Raw genomic sequence first — 9,986 nt, 5'->3', positions numbered from 1 at the left:
TAATTAAATCTCATATGTGATCCTGTTCAATGTAGTCGTACTACATCAATAAATTCATATATGATTAAGATAAATCATTCAATGAATTTACTACAGTCTAAACATAAATAGAGCGCCCAACTCTATTTATCAACTGCGAACTAAATTTATTTAATTATAAGATAACTTGTATTTATGTCTTCTGTGAATCCATATGATGATCACATAAATACATATAATATGATTAAACAGACCTTTTTCAATATATATTTATGCAATTGAAAATATCTCAAATATTTTATTAATCAGAAAATAAATTAATATACTTTAAAAGAGCATATAATCCCAATAGGTTCCACTCTGGAAATCCTGGGGCTTTAAAACCAATGCATCTAGTATATTATGCCCCACATCATCTTCAGCAGTACATAAGTTACGATGTCGCTTGCTTAAATATAAAATAATATCTGTTGCAGCAAGTTAAAAAAAAAAATAAGTTAAGAAAAAATCCATCAACGAATGCATTTGACATGAAAGTCACTATGCAGATATTTTACTTTACTATGAAAACCTCCAGCAGCTAGTGCGTAAGCAAGCATACCAGCCAAAGCACCAGTGAATGGCCTGCCGGGAGGTTCATTAGTAGTTACAGAGGAAAGGTAGTATACAATGTCTTCATCATTGGGAGCACAATGAGCAGCAGAGAGAAGCGGAGTCCACCCGCGGTTGCTCACAGTTTGTGTAAGAGCACGCTTTTTCCTTACTAAAGCCTTGCAAGCCTTGATGCTTCCACCAACTGCCGCATAATGAAGTGCCGTGCAACCCAATTCATCTACCATTCCAAGATCATTTGCATCCATGGCATTCACCAACTCCTCCATGAACTCCCAGTTTCCCTCACAGGCAACAACGAGGAGCGCCGTTCTATCGAGGACTGATATGGGTTTTGTCAACTACCGTAATGCCTAAAATTTGTGCTGGATGCTTGATGAAGATGTGGATTATACTCAACAGGTTTTCAGATCCTAGAATCATGAGTCGTGACATCCTGGCCAATCGGCTCCTCAATGGAAGTAGAGTTTGTAGCGTTAGCTTGGTTCTCCGTAGGTTAGACAATCAGAGACTCGACATCTGCAATCTGCTTAGTGATGGAAGGCTCAGGTCCTGGAGTATTTAAGGGTTGTGGAGTATCTGACGGCAGAACTTCTGACTTCTTATTATCTACTCTAGTCTGCCAGTTCCCACTGGGCCGCTAGGGACGAAGCCCGGATTGGCCACGTAACTGATATATATTATTAAACACTTACCTGCTTCCTTTCTCTCAATAAAATCGATAAGATCGTTAAAATTAGTGCTCCTAAGGTTAGCCGGACCTGAAGCACGAGGAGCAACTCGCGGCATTTTAGCAATTATTAGCAGGATTTATTTGTAAAGAAACGTTATATCAAATGGTAACTCTCGAGCCTTGACAAAGAAGGCTTTATAGATATGTGCATTCACTAACGTATGTCGTCAGCTACTTTAATTTCTAAGCGTGAAAAGGAAGGGTGCATTTATTTATTTATTTATGCTTCTTCTTTTTATTTATTTATTTATTTTTAACTAGTATGAAAGCTGTATCATCCTTTAACAGGAATATGAATATGATGGCTGCAATCCTCTAAATTAGTCATTTTAATAATCTTCAACTTTAGATATGAAATATACTTGCTCAGATTTTTTGTTAACAGCACTCATTTTGCATTAAGAACGTAGAGCAAGAAGCTGAACAAGCAGCACATAAATTGACCATCAAAGTCAGTTCCCAAAGGCCAAAACAACCTCTTCCAGTCTTCTTCTTGATGATCAATAAAGCAAAACCCCAACTGAAATTGGAACAAATACATTCCTAAATTCGTAAGCAAGAGAAGATTATAAAGCTTGGCATGAATAAAGAGAGATTCAATACCTTCTATTTTAAAAGAAAAAGTGAAAATGTTATTCCTGCAAACAAATCAACAGACAATTCTCACGCAATTGTCATCACAAATCCAAAGTAGTCCTACCGTGCTTGTGAATAAGAGATATTTATCTTCACCTTAGCATCTAAAATTATATATTTTTAAAAATAAAATAAAATAAAACACTTAATTGCATTGCGCTATGGTTAGTAACTAGTTTTAGAGGAAACAATTTGGCTAATTGGTTGGCTAATAATTACATTTACATATAAGTACTATGATATGATGAAAACTTAAGAAGTGGCTATTTTGTTGTTTGTGAGTTTAATGCTTATTGGGTAGACTCATGTGGTGTTAGTTGGCGGCATGTGGATAAAACATGACAGCATAAAGGTAGATTTTATTTTTAAGAAAATGAGGCATTTGTTAACTCGCCAGGTACATGCCGTGGACAAAAAATAATTACAGAAGCACAGAGAGTTGAAATTTCACCAATTTTATGTATGACCCCTCAATTTTACTTGAATTTGTCAATGCATCATATAATCAAATTGCCCATAATGAAGTCATCGAAACCTTTTGAGATTTGGATCCATTGAACAAATCACTATTACATTATTATTGTTCTCTTAGAATATATATAATATGTTTGCCCTAGCCTTGGCCTAGTGGTTTTCAAGTAATTTCATTTAGTTGGCCACTTAAGTTTAAAATTGAGAAGGTAGAGGCTAAAAGTTATGTACCACCAAGTTCTCACCTGCTGCTGAGTGGTTTTCAACAATTTTGTTTGACTATTCACCCAAGTTTGAATCTTGGAAAAAATAGATGGCTTAAAAATTAATTTGAGATTTGCTAATCCCTCTACCTTTAAGAAAATAATGTATTGCTATTTAACCTTGTAAAGTAATAGGATAACATTATGGCTTAAAAGCTACAGTTTGCTACGTAGCAGTACTGAAGTGCTAGATGGACATTTACACGATTGTGAAATACTTCTGCAACAGTGTAAACAACTTCACCGTTGCGAAATATTCCAATGAGAGGTCCCATCAAAGGCATTTACAACGGTTCTTACAACCCAAAAGCAATTTTGGTCTTAATGAAAATTTAGTCTATTTTACGTTTTAACTCTCTATAGTTTATCTATTTTTTCATCATGACGTATTGATAATCCATCTTCAGTTTCATGTTACTTAATTTTTGCACTCATAATCACAATAGTTTTCATTGCAGCTTCAAAGATGCCAAGTGGGAGAGACATTTATAGTAGAGGAATACTCAATTTCTTATATCAATAATCTTCTATGATTTTTCCATTTTAGATATGCTTCCATTAAGCCATTTCTTTGTCATTTTTTGCTAAAGGATGAAGCTCAAATATGGGTTTCTGATCGAGATTGACAAGTTGGTTACATTCTCCAAACCCGTATGACATGTCGTTCCTACATGTATGACACTTCGTTTGTAAAGCTTCGGAGGGATGTGTGTCATTTACGTATTGTCAGCAAGGAGACATGCATCACTTATCAAATACAGCAGCTACATTTGCCGTTTTGCATAACAGAATCGGTGAGGCCTTGACATGTGTCCATCAGCTAGTTTAAATGGTTGTTAAGTTTGTTATATGCGCGGAAAGCTTCTAGGTTTTGATAACAAACCCAAGAATACAAGAGGTGGCTGGTAGCGGACCTCTCTAGATGAATATCTCTCTATATATAAGACCTCATGAGTGGTTATTGTAATCTCGTGATTCTGTTACACTTCTCTACAACATTGCACCTTGAAAAGTCAAAATTAGTGAAATCTTACTTCTCTTTGGATAGTGGATGTAGGTTTGCTTGAAGCTGAACCACTATAAATCTCTATTGTCAAATTGTGTAATTTAGTTTATGTTCTTGTTGTCTTGTTACCATTCTTGAATCATTAAGAGTCAATTGCATTAAGCTTGATCGTCATATGTATAATTATGAGATTACAGTACTCAAGAGTAGATCTTGGGGAGTTGGTTATTTGCTGAGTTTAAATTCAATAGATTGGTATTAGAGCTATTTTCAGGATTCTTGACCTCAGAATGGCTGCATTTAAGCTTGATGTAGAGAAGTTTGCAGGTGAAAATGATTTTCACGAGTGAAGGCTTAAGATTAGAGCTTTATTGGCACATCAAGCTGATGGTTGTCGAAGCCAACAAAAATAAATTCCTACTCTAAATAAATTGTGTATAGTGATTGAGCAGGGTCGTGTCCACAGAGATCAGTAATTATTTAAATCTTTTTGAAACATAAAACGTAAAATGGGGGAATTGTTGACAATAATAAAAATCAAATTAAAAATAACAAGAATGCAAATTAAAGTTGTAATTCAAATTAGAGAAAGCTCTGGTTGAAGGAATTAACTCAGCTTGATTCGACTACTGATCATTTATTCAAATATAGATTATTATTACTTATGAATAGACCGGTTATAGCTATTGAGACCCTCTAATAGCCAATCTCTCCTTAACTAGTCGATAACCAAGGTACGACCGGTGGATATTTCCCTAATCAATAGACAACTCTAGATACGATCATAGGATTTAATCAATTGACAGCCTGAAAAATCAGAGAGACCCAAATCCTAATCAACACATATGATGATTCATTTAAATTAGATTGTTTATTCTCATAACACAACTCGCTGCTATGTTATTTGTCACAAACATTAAAATCTTCATACGATGAATCATTTAATTGACAATAGATTAAGTTGATAATTAAATAGTGGCCAATTACCTAATTAACAAACATAATCATGAAACTAATTCAGAGAATAAACAAATACCTAAAAAGTAATAAAACAATTAAAGCATAAGAAAGATCTCACAGTAGTGATGAATCAAAGCTTCATTAACCTTCAACTAGAAAAATAAGTTTAGTTCTTCATAGAGAGAAGAGAAAAATTAGATCTAGGGTTTCTTTCCTTTTTCTCCAATCCAAAAATCCCATTTTCACAATAGATTCCTCTTTTAAATACTCTCTCTCTCTTCTCCGCTTTAAAATAAAATACTAATATCTGAAATATTAAATTTGTAATTACAAAAATAACCAAAAATACAAAACACGTTAAACTAAAAACTGCAGGTCCGTAGTTGACAGCATGCGCCCACGCCTTATCAACAAAGTTCTTCTGACGCTCATAATTTCTCCAAGAGAACAATCATCTTTAAACATCATCTTATAGCTCAATTTTATCACAAATAAATAGAATTGCACCTACAAAAGTAAAACACAAGTAAATCATTATTATTAAGTGCAAAACATCGATCTTAAGGGAAGTAAACAATGTAAAACTAGTGCATAAATTGCACTCTAACAAATTCCCCCACACCAAGATGATGCTTGTCCTCAAGCATATAACTCAAGATTAATCCCAAATCTCCACTCAATTCTCATCTCAACTCATCCAAAAATAATTTTAAGCAAGTATACCTCAAGAAATTAAGTCGATCAACATTCGAGAGACAAGGATTTTAAAGCATAGAATCTCAAAAGATAGAATAAGAACATTCAACCACCAAGAAGATTCATTCAAAATTCAAGTGCAACAAGATTTAATAGCCCTCTCATTGACTTCACTCCATGCACTCAAAGTGTTTAGGGTGTCATTTATTCACTCAAATCAAATCAAAGAATGCTATTACCATAAGCTTGCTTATATATAACATCTCAATCCACAAAACATGAATTAAATGCAAAAATCTAAGGGTCTTAAAAGGTTGTAACGGGGTTAAATAGGTTAAATGAAAAAGAAAGGTTTATGAAAGAAAAGAGATCAAAATGAGAAGAATGAACTCATTGAATGAACTTTATGATATCGAAACGCTTATTTCTACTCAAGTTACCAAGAATGTAAACATTTTTTTTTCGATTTTTTCTATTTCTTTTTTTTTCTTTTTCTTTTTCCTTTTCTTTTTCTTTCTTTTTTTTTTGAATCAAACAAAAGAAACGAACCTTGCACAATTTAATTCAAGCATAATGCTTGTTGATATAATTGAGAAACTTTAATACAAGGTAGAAAAAGCAACAAAATATATACAAAATATATCCACACAATGAGTCCAAAAATCTCCTTAAATTGAGGCTCAAAAAGAAGAAAAATGGTTAAGTAGACGGAGAGAATTAGATGGGTAATGGTTAAGGCTCAAACAAAGATACTAAATCAAGGTCTTCGGGTAGAGAAAAAAAAAGAAAATGCGAGAATAGAAAAATGGTAAATGGTTTGCCCTTATCATTTTAATGCAAAACATCCCGTAATGTGACTTCAACATGCATAACAAAGCAAGTTCTAGAATAAACAAACTAAGATTGATATTCACATAACAAAAATAATTAGAGCAAAGTGATTGCTCATAGGCTCAAATCGTCACAAAGTTGGTAAATTTGCCATCAAATCATGTACACTCTTCAAATGAATCAACCATCATAGTGGTGTAGAATGAGAAGAAGGTATGAGTGAAGAAAATGTAAAAATGATAAGAAGTGAGAAAGATATATGTAGTAATATAAAAAGTGAAAGATAAAATGTGAGTGATGAAAGAGTATGATAGAATAAAAATAGATGTAAATAATTTGAGATAGATGGGAAAAGAGTAGTGAAAAAGAAAAGAAAAGAAAAATAATAATATATGAAGCATACTAACTCCAAAATCATTTAAGGATGAGTAGAGTGAAAATAATAATTCCAGACATCAATAATGCAAAAATCCCTCCCCCACACCAAGAACTTACATTGTCCCCAATGTAAGATAATCAAAGCTCACATAAAAATTAAAGCGTAAGGATAAAAGATTAAAGACAAAAAAAACATCCCTGAATTGTGAGCTTTGATCTACATAACGTCTATGGGCTTGGCGAAAATGGTGGGGTAAATCCCACACTCTCGAAGTATGCGGCCAAATTCTGCTCCATCTTGTTCAGCTTGTGCTCAATTTTCTCTAACTGAATGCTCAAAGGTGGTGCGGATGTAGAAGGAATAGTTGGCGGGGCAGCAGTGTCGTCGTCAAACTCGTCATCAGAGGTAGCACCACTCCTAGCATAAAGCTTCTTCGGAGGTTAAGTGGGTCCTCTCTTTCTCTTGTTAAGTCGCGAATGCGAGGCACCCTTCGAGATTGGAGTCCGCAAGTGGCAAAACACTCATACCTTTTCCATGTTTCGATCTTTGTCTCACGGCTTGGTGTGAATATGAAATTGTGTTCCATGGAACCGTAGTGGGAGCGGCAATCTTGGATTTCTGTGCAACGGGTGTCTTTTTAGATGACTTGGAAGTAGATGCTTTCCTCTTCGGCATTGTTACAATAATTGCACTCACGGATTTCGATTTACCCAGCTGGAATACAGGGCGTAGGCTAGATCGGCGCTGCGTTGCTGCTCGACTGGAGCTTGCTGCGCGGGTTGGTGCTGATTGTTGCGCGCGAGAGCTGGGCTGACGCTGGTTCTGCGCGTTGCTGGGCGAAGGCTGGATCTGCGCACGCAGGTTGCTGCTCGCTGGTCGCGAGATGCTGGTGCTGCGCTGCGTTGCGCGCGGCCGCTGCTGCTACGTGGCTGTGTTGCGAGCACGGTTGCTGCTGATTGTGCACGGTTGCTGCTGCTGCGTGGCTACTGTTGACTGTTAGAAAATGTATATTTATAAGGGAGAAAATCATCATTTTACATTTCAAGTTTTACTAACAACCCTTACTTTTATGTAGTTAAGCTTCTTGCAATTTAATTATGTGTGTTTGATTTTAATTAAGTATTTTATGTATTTTAGGGGTATCATGGTCATTTCACAATGAACGAGAGATCAGACGGTAAAACGGACATCACTTTTGAACTCAGGATCGTCGAAAACCTTAGGAGGAGCATAAAAGGAAAAATGGTACTATTCACATGTACGGTACTGTCTACGTTACTGTTCATGACACTGTTGACATAGACGGATCGATGACGTGGCATTGACTGATGATGTGGCATTGACTGATGAGGTGTCACGATCCTGTTGGGCTAAAATTCTTATGTACTGTTGATGGTGACGTGGCAGCATATCAGTGGACGAAAAATCTCGCGTACGGTACATGCATCACACAGGATTATTTTCAACCAAACCGCGTCACTGTTCACCCGGGTCAAACCGCGTCACTGTTCACCCAGGTCAAACCGTGTTACTGTTCATCCACGAGGTCAAACCGCGTACTGTTGACTAATGACATGGCGCAATCCTGAGCGTCCAAACTATTTTTAATCCGACGGCCATGATTTACTCCATGTATCTATAAAAAGGGGGCTTCCCCCCCCTAATTTGATAGCTCTGAATCCATTTTTGGACTCTGTTTTCTGTAATTCCTTCTCCATCTTGTATTTTAATAAATTCCCATTTTGCCCCTAGTTCAATTATGAGTAGCTAATTTCCTTTCAAGCTTGGGTTGAAGGTGAAGTCTCAACATGTGTCATGGGCTTTATTTGGTAAATTTATTTTCTTTTCCCCTCTAATTTTTGTGGATGATTTGACTTTTCGTCGACAAATAATAATAGTCTTGTCTAGATACCGCCTTGGTTACACCGGCTCTCTAGTACAAGGTTATTATTATTTGGCACGATAAGCCCTTAGCACCATATTGATTAGAGCGTGGTTCATGAGGTGTGGATTCCCCCCTCATGATTTAATTGGCATTAATACGGATTATTTAGCCCATGATGCATGTTGATACAGATCTAGATACCCAAGTACGTCATTTCAATAGAATTCTCTTCAATTTATTCTCGCCATTTTAATTCCAATTTTAGAATTTATTCTCTCCATTTTAATTTAAGTTTTAGCATATTCCAAATCATTTCCACCACAAATCCAATCACCCATTTACAAAATTAATTCTACACACAATTAAAATCCACCTCCTCGTGGGATCGACACTCATCACCATTGATCTATACTACAATAGATTCGTGCACTTGCGAGTTCATTAAAATTTGCACAACAGCTGCAGCTGCTGGTTGCTGCAGGTGAAAACGATAATCAACAGTGAAGTTTTTTTTTTTTTAATTAAGGATTTGTGAACAGTGAACAGTGATTTGTGATTTTTGTTTTTTTTTTAAAGAAATAAAAAATATATATATATAAAAGAAAGAAAAGAAGGAATATATATATATATATTTTAGTGATGAATCACTTTGAGATACTAAAAATCACAGAAGTACTTATTAGTTAAGACGTGGGCACGCCTTATCAAAAATTTTCTTTTGACCAAAATAAGCAAACAGATTAAAAAAAAATATGAATCAAAATTAAAAGAAGATATAACAAAAACCAAAATAAATAAATTGTTTGGGTTGCCTCCCAAAAAGCACCTTTGTTTTATGTCTTTGGCTAGACACATTTATGCATCAATCTCCATAATTGGGACTCTCGAGAGCCACATCCTCCACAATATTCACCGAAAAACCTTCATAAAAAGGTTTTAAGCGATGACCATTAACCTTAAAAACTTTGTTAGAGGTCGGACTCCGAATCTCAACTGCACCATGAGGAAAAACATTAGTAACAATAAAAGGTCCAATCCAGCAAGAACGTAATTTACCCGGAAAAAGTTTAAGCTTAGAATGAAAAAGAAGAACTTTTTGACCAACAGAGAACTCATTTCTCAAAATCATTATATCATGAAATGTCTTCGTCTTTTTCTTGTAAAAAACTTCCTGCACTATAGGGTTAATAACATCCACAGAAAATACAGAATGTTTCTCACTAGGATATTTCATGGCATCATTCATATTGAATTCTATAACCTCTCCATCAAACTCCATAGTGAGAGTCCCTTTATGTACATCCATTTTAGTCCTAGTAGTCTTAAGAAAATGTCTTCCTAGCAAAATTGGGATAGAATTAGAGGAGTTATCATCTTCCATATCAAGTACATAAAAATCAGCAGGAAAAACTAACTCATTAACTTATACTAAAACATCTTCTAATACCCCATCAGGATATGCATTAGACCTATCAGCTAGTTGAATTATCACGCCAGTTTCTTTTAATGGACCAACATTCAAAGATGAATAAATA

Source organism: Citrus clementina, unplaced genomic scaffold (genome assembly GCF_000493195.1).
Source record: "Citrus clementina cultivar Clemenules unplaced genomic scaffold, Citrus_clementina_v1.0 scaffold_5, whole genome shotgun sequence".
In the NCBI taxonomy this organism is placed as follows: Eukaryota; Viridiplantae; Streptophyta; class Magnoliopsida; order Sapindales; family Rutaceae; genus Citrus; species Citrus x clementina.
This window is presented reverse-complemented; position numbering follows the sequence as displayed.